This window comes from Taudactylus pleione, unplaced genomic scaffold (assembly GCF_031769625.1).
Source record: "Taudactylus pleione unplaced genomic scaffold, aTauple2 ptg000592l, whole genome shotgun sequence".
NCBI lineage: Eukaryota > Metazoa > Chordata > Amphibia > Anura > Myobatrachidae > Taudactylus > Taudactylus pleione.
Window position 1 is genome coordinate 2,377,957 of NW_028284994.1, and position 13,621 is coordinate 2,391,577.

Sequence of the window (13,621 nt, forward strand, 5' to 3'; positions counted from 1 at the left end):
TCTCAAGGGTTCGTACTGATGATATGTGCCGAAGAGATGAGCAGCAAGTCCGTACGGTTAAGTAACAGATTCACAGTGTGGATCGGTAGGCTGGTCTGAGATGCTGTATTATACTACCAGAGGCAAAATAATTCTTTCTTGTTGAAACTCTGGCTGCTGATTGGTGTATTTGAAAAATGCACTTCCTTGTCGTCCCATGGCTTGGCAGAGTTTTGGTGGCAAGGTTTTCTTTGTCTCTGGTAGCATAAAAGAGCATCTCAGACCGGCCTAGCTATCCACACTGTGAATCTGCTACTTAACTGTACGGACTTGCTGCTAGGATCGTCTCATCGGCATATATCACCAGTACAAACTCTTGAGATACTACTATCTGCAACGCTGCCTGACTTGTAAGTCACTGTTGTTGCTACTCATTACCGTGATCTACCTCTGCCACTCTGCCTGACTTCCGAGTCACCTTTGTTGTTGTATCCTGAGCTTCTACAGCTGTTTTCTACAGTATATACCCACTTGTACTGTAAGTAGCTTGCTATGTATAGTTCACGGTCATTTTGCTAGTTTTGCTGTGTTAGATGCTTAATTTCATATCGAGTTTCTATTGCACATTGTATACTGTACAATACTGCTGATCATTTCCTAGCCTCCCGCTGCCCCTCATAGTCCTCAATTTGCCCCATCCTTTACCTGTCCCCTTAGATGCTTATTTGCGTATAAACTTTCTAGCACACCATATACTGCTGATCATTTCCTATACTCCCACTGGCCATTTTAGTCTCCCGTAAGTGACCGACCATCTTGTGTTTTCTCAACGGCCATCTTAGTTTCAGTTGCAATACTGCTGTGTTTAATGTCCCGCTGCCATAGTATGCCCCGTCCTTTGCCTGTCCCTGTAGATGCATATTTGCGTATCGAGTTTCTATCACACACCGTATACTGCTGATTGATTCCTAGTCTCCCACTGCCCCATTTAGTCTCCCGTGAGTGACCATCTTGTCCTTGTGGCCATCTTGTGTTTCCTCAATGGCCTTCTTAGTTTCAGTCGCAATACTGCTGTGTCTAATGTCTTGTTTAATGTTTCCTTCGTAGACATATCTTTGCGTATTAAGGGGCATATGTATCAAAGCTAGATATAAGATAAAATTGGGAAATATATATCACCAACCAGCTCAAAACTATCATTTATTAAACACAGCCTGCAAAATGCAAGTTACAAGCTGATTGGTTGATTATATTGTATATATCTGACAATTTTATCTCACATCAAGCTTTGCTTACATACTGTATGCACCTTAGTTTCCATCAAGCAGGCCACATTTCACGTTATCTGCTGGTGTAAATGTGAGGAAATGTAATGTGTAATACTTTTTAGCCTTTACTATACAGTACTGTATTTTTAGTCCTTGTCATGACAGTAAAGTATGCCTGATATATATATTTTTGGAACTGATATAGAGCGCCAAATGTGCTATTTTTATAACATAACTCTAAATTTAGTGTGTACTGTACCATTAGAACCATTGGTGTAAAAGTTAATTGTGCAAAAAAGTGCAATAGTGCAATGATAGGTTCGGTATAATACTGTATGTGCATACAATTATATACAAAAATATAATATAACGTGCAAAATATTAAATAATATATCAGTTCTGATATTCACACATTTATTACTAACAAATCACCATTGTCATTTTATTACTGATGAGCTGACACCTACTGTACAGTACAGTATATCATTAGGCAGTGCTTTTTAGACACCTGTATTATTTATCATATTTATTATCTTGTGCCTCTATACAACCTCATAATATTGGTTAAGCGTATTGGGATAAAAGGCTTTAACAACACTTGGTGCTGTAATCTCCTACAGTATACAGTATTTACTACATACTGTGTATATATATATATATATATATATATACATATATATATATATATATATATATATTGGATATGGTTCGGCACTCAATATTCTTCATATGATAAAGTACCTGGGTGCTCGCACAAAAATAATTAAAACTTCCAAGGTATGCTGTCACTAGACCGGACAGACCACAGCGCGTCACTCCAGGATTGAAATGTAACAAAATTTATTCAACATTTCAAGGCCTCCTGGCCCCGTCGTCAGGAATACAGACACAAATAAACACAAGCAAGACACTTACCTAAATACCCCACCCAATCAGAAAGACAATGGCGTGCTTCTCCACACTCGCATTCACGTGTCTGGAGGACGCGAGTCGCCTGGTGATGACATCACCCATCTCAGAGATGTGGATCAGCCGGTGGCAAAGCATTTTAAAACTGCGGGCCACCAATTATCCACCCTGCGTTATAAAATTATCGATCACGTTCCTGAATTATCGAGGGGTGGTGATCGTGTTGGTGCCCTTACGAGATTGGAGGCGAGATGGATACTACGGATGAATACAACTCAGCCTGGCGGCCTTAATGAATGCATTGCCTGGAACTCCTTCATCTAAGTCTCAAACTTTATCCATGTCTTATTTTTATGCCCTTTCACCGCGTGTGTTTTCCATTATGTATACTTATGTTCATAACACTTGACTCTAGATATCATATAATATTGGTGTAGAGGGTGATTGTTGTGTCAATATTTGACCTTGGTTACTCCTTTTTATTTGTTTCATTGTTAGGCATTACATGTAAGTTTAATGTATCTTTATTATTCTTTACTATTTGATCATGTTCATTTTATATTTATTATTATTTTTTTCACTCTTAGTTAGTTTACTTTTGTGTACTAGTCCGAGGATTTGAGGCATACTGTATTTATGGTGATCATACAAGGGCTTTTTGTGCACTTCTTTTTTCTTTTTTATAGACTCTCCACAGCCGCAGGAACGTTTTAGGTTGGTACTTCAACCTCCAGAGGTGAGCTGAGATATGTCATCCACTGGAGCACCCGTGCCCTCTGGTCATGTGATCGCGGTTCTGGGTGCTACCGTAACTAATGTCAGCGCCCAGCCGCAGTAGCGTCTTAGATTGCCTAGACAACCGCCCGAGGTGAGACGGGTGATGTCATCACCAGGCGACTCGCGTCCTCTGGACACGTGAATGCGACTGTGGAGAAGCACGCCATTGTCTTTCTGATTGGGTGGGGTATTTAGGTAAGTGTCTTGCTTGTGTTTATTTGTGTCTGTATTCCTGACGATGGGGCCAGGAGGCCTTGAAACGTTGAATAAATTTTGTTACATTTCAATCCTGGAGTGACGCGCTGTGGTCTGTCCGGTCTAGTGACAGCACACCTTGGAAGTTTTATATATATATATATATATTACTGTGTATATATAACACACACATACACACAGCAGTGTTAGGAGACAGTGAAAAGAGATTAGGTACAATCAATCAGCTCCCAACTGTAATTTTTGCAAATGCAACATTGAAAAATTACAGTTGGGAACTGATTGATTGGTTGGTACAGTACCTTATCTCTTTTCACTGTCTCCTAACACTGCTTAGTACTATATACAGTATGTACTGTATTTGATTGAATATATATTTACTGTTGATTAAAAACACTCAAAACAACCTTTAAACTAAAACTGAAGAAAGTACAGTACTGGATCTTATAAAAAGTAAAATGTGCCCTGTGAAACTGTAGTGTACAGAAGTTAATGAGTGGTACAGAAACTGAGATCTTGAAGTAAAATAGAAAAATAGTAAAATAGAAAGTACTGTAGCAAAAAACCCTGTCTTTATCCAGCATTTGAAGCACAGGTTTATTTGATGGTCCCACTTTGTACCCCTTTTGGCACAGACAATCAAATTACTGGGCACAGAGTACAGTAGCACTTTTACCCATTGATTTGCAGATGGACATGAGCATTTATTCTGTGTGAAAGGGTTAACCTACTTGGAAATTACTAGGTCTCCGACCCAGGTAACAGTGACCATTTCACACATTAAAATTCTGTTCATTAGCAAATTCCTTCACCAGGTACAGTAAAGTGCTTTACTGTAACTGCTAAAGTAATTTGCTTTTCTGTGTGAAAGGGTTATTACTGGCATTGTATAGAGTACAGTAGCAGCACATTCTTGAAAGTACAGTACATACAGTGTGAGTACTGTAATTGTTTACAATGTTGTAATGTGATACATTTATTTTTCCACTATTTTGCTTAATATTGTATTTAGTGTCTTTATACTTGTGTATTTCAGAGTGCACTAAACTTTGAAAATAGTGAAGAGCAAAGGGTTTTACAATGGAAACTCATATTGCCCACTTCCAGTGACCAAAAGGCTAAATGCAATAGTGCCACAACTGTCTACAACCAAACCTTCTAAGAAGAAATCAGGGAAGGAAAATGTACCTGTACTTGTCAAAGCAAGGAGAAACACAAAGCCCAAGTGCGCAACTTTGGATTTGAACATAGGAAAATATGGACCAGGAAAGTTGAGCCAGGGCCGCCATCAGGGGGGGACAGTCGGGACTACTGTACCGGGCCCGGTCACTTAAACAAAGACAGGGGGCCCGGCCCATCCACCCGCCCGCCCGCTGCTATAGCCAGTATAAGTGAAAGGGGCCCCCCGTCCTATGCCCACTCATCACCGCTACAGCCAGCGCAAATATATGGGTCCCCCAACCCACCACTAATGATAGGAGCCTGCCTGCTGCTGACTGGCGTGAGAGAGGTCCCGGACAGTTCTGCTGTCCTTCCCTCCTTTGTTTGCAGATGCACAATGAAGTTTATCCAGCGTGCATGACATCATGATGTCGCCACGCGCCACTGAAGTAGTGAAGAGCCACGGTGCTGAAGGAGCAGAAGCCACCTGGAACAGAAGAAATGAGGTAAGATTTACATGCTGGCTAAGGCAAAACAGGACTGCAACACCATTGCAGAGGCAGAAGGGGTCCAAAATTAGTTAGTGCAGGGCAAGATAGACATGTAGGCTGTTGTCCACAGTAAAAGATAAATGTGTTTGGAGGCATATCATTGTTATTATTGGCACCTAGCAATATCAAAGCAGGCACAAATGCTGCATGTGTAGAGGCAGTTGATTGGCCAGTATATCGGGTGTGTGCCCTCATTTGGCTCACGGTTTCAGCACTCTGTGTGTGTGTGTGTGTGTGTGGGGGGCCCTGCCAATTTTTTGAGTCCCGGGCCCCACAATTTCTGATGGCAGCCCTGAGTGGAGCAACCGATGAAAGGACACCTTGGAGCCTGTGCTTTGCACACCTGTGGAAGATGTATCCCACTCACCAACTCATTGCAAACTGTCCTTCTGAGAAGATAATGCATGCACATGTAGCTGTGCTAAGATGGTGAGAGACCATGTGGGAAACGTTGGTCATCTGGAGGTGAAAATTGACAACTTGAAAGAAGGGCTGAAGGACACCATTGCAGAAGCAATTAAAGAAGCAATCCGGCAAAGTAAAGAAGAATGGCAAGACACCGCTGTGCAGCATACGAGGAACAGAAATTACAAGGCAGCAGTGGCAGGCTGGGTCAGGTGGTAGGGTGCCATGTGCCCCCCAGGCTGCAGCACCATGCAGGCCACAGGCCATGGGCAGTCTGTGTCTGTGACACAGGCTGCACCGCATGTGTAGCACTGACCAGACAGAGTACGGTCAGTGCTGCACTGACTAACACGGCTCCGGCAGCTGTGTGTTTGTTTTGATCAGAAGCCAATGAGAGTCTGGCAGACTCTCATTAGCTGTTGCTGTGCCCACTGCAGGAGCCGCTCCATATTCCAGCTCCTGCAGTGTGTAATGGGAGAGGTGTCATGATATCATGACATCTCTCCCATAATGCAGAGAGGCCCGGCCCAGGAAGACAGACGGATGAGCGGATGGTGATGGTGGGAGCGGGGATTCAGGTAAGTGTTTTTTTTTTTTATTAAGTGTGTCTACTGGGAGGGGGCTGGCACTACATGGGTGAGACCACTACTGGGGGCACTGCAAGGGGGGACTACTACAAGGGGAGCACTACAAGGGGGGGACTACTACTACTGGGGACTACTACTACTGGGGGAACTACAAGGGAGGGACTATTACTACTGGGGACTACTACTACGGGGGGCACTACAAGGGGGGACTACTACTATGGGCACTACAAGGGTGGGACTACTACTACTGAGGGGACTACTAGGGGCACTACAAGGGGAGGGGACTACTACTAAGTGCACTGTATAGGGGGGAGGGGACTACAACTAGGGGCACTACATAGGGGGGAGGGGACTACCACTGGGGGCACTGCATCGAGGTACCACTGCTGGGGGCTTGATATAAAGGGCAATACTGGGGGTACTGCATAGGGGGAAGACTACAAATGGGGCAACTATTTAAGGGGCACTGCATAAGGGTTATCACTATTGGGGGAACTGCATGGGGGGTGGACTGCTACTGGGGGCATTATATGAAGGGCACTGCATAGGGGTACCACTATTAAGGGCACTATATAAGGGGCTTACTACTGGGGGCACAAGGGGCACTGCACAGGGGGGACCACTACTGGGGGCACTATATAAGGGGCTTACTACTGGGGGCACAAGGGGAACTGCACATGGGGGACCACTACTGGGGGCACTGTATAATGGGCACTTCATAGGGGGGATCAATACTGGGGGTACTACTGAAGGCCTGCATAAGGGGGTCCTCTCCAGGGGCAAAGGGGGGCACTGCATATGGGCAGCACAACAGGGGGCTGCCCTTTATTTTTACTTTACATTAATCCCATATGCACCCGCCTCCTCCCTGGAACACTTGAAGGGGGGGCACCATAGCACGTATATTCTTTGGGCACCCAGGCTACATGCTACTCCTCTGCCAGCATGCATTTGCCCCCCAGGTTAAAAGTTGCCAGCCAGCCCCTGCCAGGCATTATAGTATGAAATGGTCACACCTTATGAATTTGAGCCAGAGGATAATGATGACCATGAGGAATTCAACTTGGAGACTTACCCATCAATCCACTTGCTAGACATGGACACTACTGTGGCATCAGAGCACTTGGACATGACACCAGAGCCATCATACAGCCTGCCTCAGTGGGATAGTACACCAGTGGCATCATATCGTCTGCTGAATGATCAGTTGAAGAATCAAAGATCAACAATGCAAGCTTGCCTGTACTTTCACCAGGAACGCCTGTCATGTCAAGCACCCCAGCACCACAGACTGTGGGTCTCATTCAGACCCCACTTGCGAGCGCAGGATGCTCGCAAGGGGGTCGATGTTACCCAAATGCACATGTGCACGATGGAGGGAGCTCCGTCGTGCGCATGCACGAGACCTGGCTAGCAACAGCCAAGCTGTCGCTCCGGGTCTCGCACCAAAGGGGGCATGCTGTCGATGGTGAGTGACAGAATGCCCCCTTTGGTGGGTGTGCTGGGGGCGTGGCTGCCAGACAGAGGCATTCCCATGGGAATGCCTACCGTCTGGGTCCGGCCCCACTGACATCACTAGTGATGTCAGTTGGAGTGATTTTGGCTCTGATAGAGCCAAAATAACTCCAGGGCTTGCGGTACGAGACCCTACCTTGACCATCGCGACCATCCTCATGGACGCTTGCATAAGCTGTGGGTTGTAACCAACAGCTATGCGAGCAGCCAGAAGCCACTCCAAACTTAAATAGGAATGCCCTGATTTAGAGCTGGCGCTCTGGTCAGATCATCCGGCTCTGAATCAGGGCCTGTATTTCGAAGACCCTTACCATATTTACCACTGGCTGTAATCACCGTTGACAAGGACAATGAACTTTACCAAGCAGCCAATTGTGAGATGTATCGATATGCACAAGCAATATTTCAAGAACATGTGCCTTATGATCTCTATTGCAATTGGTCCAAGTGGGTGAACTTTGATGACAGTCGGAAGAAAGTGCCAATCCCCAAAAATTTAAAAGAAGATATCCTCTCAAGATGTCAGACAAGATTCAGATAAAGGACACGTTGAATGGGTTGCTGTGCATGCCAAGGACAAAACATGCATGGAGGACAGTCACACGGCCACCAAGTATAGATCTTTAATCAACAAACATGACTTGAAGGGACTTGTCAGAGGAAAGGAAGACCCGGCGCCGCCGCTGGCCAGGGTGTGCCAGCGGCAGAAGAAAGAAGCAGAGGACAAGAGAGGACTACAGGGGTGGAAAGCAAAAGAGCTATAGAAGTTCCCCCCCAAAGCCTCTTCCACCATAACAGGTAGGCCCTATGTGAGGCCAACTGTACATTAACCCCAACCTAGACTAACAGGTCATAAAGAGAGGAAGACCCAGAACATTCCAGCGGCAGAAGAAAGAAGTGGAGGACAGGAGAGGACTATGGGGGTAGAAAGCAAAAGAGCTAAATGAGTTCCCCAAAAAAATCTCTTCCACCATAACAGGTACTGTAGGCCCTCTGTGAGGAAAATGTATATTGCATATTCTCTCTCCTACAGGGACCTGTTTGTGGGATTGAGCAGGATGAAGAACAAGAGTATCTCCAGTGAGTACCTGTGTGTCTGTCTTTAACTGTCTGTTTGTCTCTGCCTATCCTCCTTTCTTCAGGGCATACAGTGAACCTTGCACTCCGGTGCAAGGTTGAGTCTGCACCTGGTATAGTTGAAACTCTGGATCTGAGGCCAAAAGTGCCAGTGATGATTTTAACTCAAAAGCCTAATCTTTTCCTGTAGTCTTTGGTCTGGTAGGGCATATAGGTCGACATTGAGGAAGGACTTTTCTCACATCATCTCCTTCCTCCTTGGTATTGTACAGTAGTCATGTCCGTGTTCAGCTTGGAATTCCTGGACCATCTACAGTAAGCAACATATGAGCTATAGGTGAGACAGTGCAACACAAGCTATGGAAGTCCTTCTGCACGGCAGCAGGCACTGCACCCCTCTTAGAAATGAATGCTAATGTCATAGTGTAGTAGAGTTGTTGAGAAAAGACTTAAGGCACACATCCACTAGCCGAGTGAGAAACGAGAGCAAGATTACCACATTGTAATCATGCTGTTGTTTCTCCATCTGTGATGAGCCTACTGTACACTGAACAAGCAGACGTTCAGTGTAGGCTCATCAATCATTAGGCAACATGCATAACCTGACGATAAGTGCATGATTTCTATCATTCATAAATCATTTGCAAAAATGTCTAAAACAACTTGCGATACCTGTGGACGCTGCTCATTTAGACATCTACTGGTATCGACCTGCAAACAAGCTGGTTAAACTGACAATAATGTCAGGTTGAGCAATGTTTGCAGATGATTGATGAGTCTGCACTGAATGACTGCTTGTTTGGTGCAGGCTCATCACAGACTGTCAAATGACTGCATGATTGCAATGTCATAATTGGGCACTTTTCAGCACGTCTAGTGGATGGGCAGCATACAGTACAGTAATTGTAAGAAAACTGTATTAATGTATATAAAATGTAGTACTTATAGGTACAGTACAATCATTTGTGTTTACTTTTTCTAGTTGGCATCATGCAGTGACCATTGGCAAATCACTTTTGTTTTCATGTTATCTGAAAGCATGTACAGTATTAAAAAGGTGTGATTAACTAAATACAGTACAGTATGATACAGTATGTTACATTAGGTTAAAATTGTCATTAATTTATAAAATTGGTGTTTTTGTGTAACTCATTCTTTAAGTGCGTCTGAGATCCAACACGTGCATCTGTCATTGCAAGGTACAGTACAGTTGGGGTTGTTGTGAATAATGTAGTGAGTTCAACACAGTACCCCAACAGTTCTGAACAGGAATTAATCTTACTGTACAGTAAATCAGTACATGATGTACAGTAAGAACTTTCAATTTTTATATTAGATCGTACACAATAGCAGAATATGCTTGCAGAATGGATCAGGGAGATTCATGCTCCAAGTACTGTTTTGGTGAAAAAAAACAATTACAGATGCATGCACGGATCAGTGCATTAACTATTGCAAGCGGCTACAGTATGATAAAAAAGTCAATAACACACAGATGCAGGGGCTTATCTTCCTATTGGCAAGGATTTCCCTCACCAGGGGCGCCAATTGATGGGGATTGCCGCCCGAAGTCATATAAAGTATCCCTGTTTCCCGTCCCGGTGATTTCCCAGCTGCCCAGCACTTACAGTAGTATACAGTACAGTACACATACAATACTGTAAACAGTGAGGCCCGTATTGATTCTGGAGTGAAAAGACAAGATTGGCTAAAAAAGTTTCACCGATTATGTCATTTTGCAGGCAGAAAATTATTACTATATATATGGTGTACATGGTGTATGGCTTGGTTCCACTGGGCATGCACCAGAAAACCCATTGTAAACCCTCCACTGGGCATGCACCAGAGATCCAATTTGTAACCCCTTGGAGCTGGCTGACAGCCACCACAGCGCCAACCATGCTGACATTGATGCAAGTTTGCGCTTTAAATGCACACTCAGTTTGTAATGCAGAGAGCTCTCTCAAATAGAGCCCACTACCAGTTTCTGAAGTCATGAAATCACTATTGTGTACAAGTCTGGGACAGCGCAGAGAGTGCTGACAGCAAAGAAGGTGTACAGTAGTATGGTATACTGTATACTGTAGCAGCACAGAGGCAGGTAATGGAGTTACACATAGCAGCATTGCAACTAATAAAACAAGATTGGCCATCTTGACATCTACAATGACAAATGGTATGACACACTCAAGACAGGTACAACCTCAGTATTGCAGACATCTGTAGTGTAGTGGTTAGAAATCAGACCACTACATGCAGGTGCCTGTACAACCCTTTTCCAGCGTTCGAAACCTGGAAGGTTAAACTTTTAATTTATTAATTATAATATTATTATTATTATTATTATTATTATTATTATTTTTCAGTCAGGGTGTAATATGGAGATCCTACTTTCACTGTGTGTGAATCATGACCCACTACTGTATGATCTTCCATATGCCATGGCATAGCGCTACATGGGTATGGCTATGGTGCGGCACCACTGGGAATATGCCAGAGATCCCATTGCAACCCCTTCACTGGGAATGCACCAGAAATTGCATTTGTAACACTTTGGACCTCGCTGACAGCCACCATAGCACGAACAATGCTAAAGTTGGCAAATTTGCACTTTAAATGCACACAGTTTGTAATGCAGAGACTTCTCTCTTAAACAGGGCCCACTACCAGTTACTGGTTATGAGAAATCACAATAGTGTCCAAGGATGGGATAGCGCTGACATTGACGCAAGTTTGTGGTTTAAATGCATAGTCAGTTTGTAATGCAGAGAACTCTCTTTCAAACACAGCCCACTACCAGTAACTGGTCATGAGAAATCACTATAGTGTCCAAGTCTGGGACAGTGCCAACATTTACATAAGTTTGCACTTTAATGTATGTATCAATAATCCCAATTTCGCTGCATTTGACTCCTGAAGCACTGGGCAGGTGCTTTACATGTACTGTATTGAATACTGTAAGTGAAGATTTTAAAAATAATAATAAAAAAATATATATTTTCAAGATCTCTAACCCATGGGACAAGAAAATGGGAGAAGCAGTGATACTAGGCATTAGCCCGCTAGGCTACACACTTCACCGATTACTATAGTACTGTAGTTCCTAAAGTAATGAAATCACTACAATGTCTAAGTCTGGGACAGTGCCGACAGTACTTACAGTACATTGGCGCAAGTCTGCAATTTCAATTGCCAGTCAGTGTGTGATACAGAGCTTAGTGATTTTAAACTTTTAGACATTCATCTACCACTTTATTATACATTCGTGATTCCATATAGAAAATGCTGTAATACTGTACAGTGTACCAATTCACCGCTTCTGTCAGCCAATCATCAGGTGGTGATACAGAACATGCATTGGAAATTATATGCATGCGCTATGTAGTTTAGGAAAAGTGACACCTGGTCTGCAAAAGGTTGTATTACATGTTATGACTTTTTCCAGCACTATGCTGTTACAAAACTTTCTGTGAGGCGTGACTCATGGTGTGGTGTGTGGCAGGCTTGTGTGGTACACTTCATAGCATATGGAGCAACAAACTAGCTGGGCAAATCTGTATGTCAAGTTTTGCTTTACCCTAATGCTCTGAGTTGACTCATCATCATTGCCAGTGGGTCTATTGGATAAGGTAATTTTTTCCTGGCAGGTAAAACTGAAACAGTAGATGTTATTGTGTCATGTGCCAATTGAACTTACAATTTCACACAGGGAGTTATTTGCATCTCTGAAGATCTGTGTCAGTTGGAAAGAAAGCATTACATATTACTAAAACCTAGGATGAATCATGGCTGACAAAATGTAGTGATCCATTTTCAAGAAGTTGCAATTCCTTTGATCCAGCAAAGCAAATAAAGAACTTGAACTACAAATCCAACATACTTAGCGGAATCACTTTGTTTCATCTCCTCCTTTAGCTTTTCTAGTAGTTTAATTAAGGGAAACACCTGACTCAGGCTGGCATGTCTAAACTTACTACATTTGCTTCATATTAAAATGGTTTAAGTAGCTTGCATTAAACTGAGCATATTCTCAACTGTACTAGACTAAGCTATTTCCCAGTCTCTATGTCATGGATTGTTGTATATGTTTGGCTGTGTTAGATTATGTGCTGTTGCTACAAGTCTTGCTGTGTGGATTATTCTACTGATTCACCTGTTTGCTAGCCAGGCTAACTGTCCAGCAACCCTGTCCAGCCATTATCCTATAATCTCCCTTGTATTGTATAAGCACCTACTGCCTGATCTTATGACCTGGCAGCCGCCTGAGTACAATGGGTTGTTGTTAAAGGCAAAATATCTCAGTAGGAGGCTCTAGATTTCTTATACATATGCAGGGGTGTTTATTAACAGCTTGTTGCTGTTCCATATGGGAAATGGAATGGTTGTTGCAAATGCTGCAATATTCTACATACAGTTGCTAAAATCCAAAAATGGCCAGAATATTTTGGGCCTGAATGGACCTATAATTTTTTTAAGTTTATTGTATGGACAAAGTATGGTATTGTGTGTGTTGAAATTCACCCAGTTGTAATGCTCATACAATGTTACTTGCATTACTGAAAATGACAAATCCTGAGGAGAGTCTTAGTGGGGTAAGCCATTTTACTTTGAAGTTCCAAGGCTTTTACAACATGTTTATACCAGTATGCCTTTTAGTGAAGCCTGTGATATCGAGAATAGCCTACCTGTGATTAAGATGACATTATATGTGATATATTGCTGCTGTAGAAGGCAGTATACCCAAAGAGTAGGCTATCACAATCATGCAATCTTTACTTTGAACAGTTGCACTTGTTCACATATCTTAATTTAAGTTGATATTTGGGTATATTGCTTTTTCTAGGCCAAGAGTATGTTATTTATGTCCAGATACAGGCAATGAATTGCTTTTCTGGTAAAATGGAAACAAGATGGAATTATGTAGTGGGTAACATTACCTCAACTAAAGGTCTTAAACCATATACATTGATGGGAGATATTGGACACATAATTTTCCTGCAAATGATTGTATCATAGTCATTTGTTTTTTTAAACTACTAATATTCTTGGTCCCCCTATGTGATGAATATTAACCCCCAGCAGCAGCAACAGCCCTAGTGCACAAGAATTCTACTTGGGAAACCTGGATAGAGGAAGAGTCAGTTAGTATTTGCAAATTGAGTACTAATGAGGAAGTTAA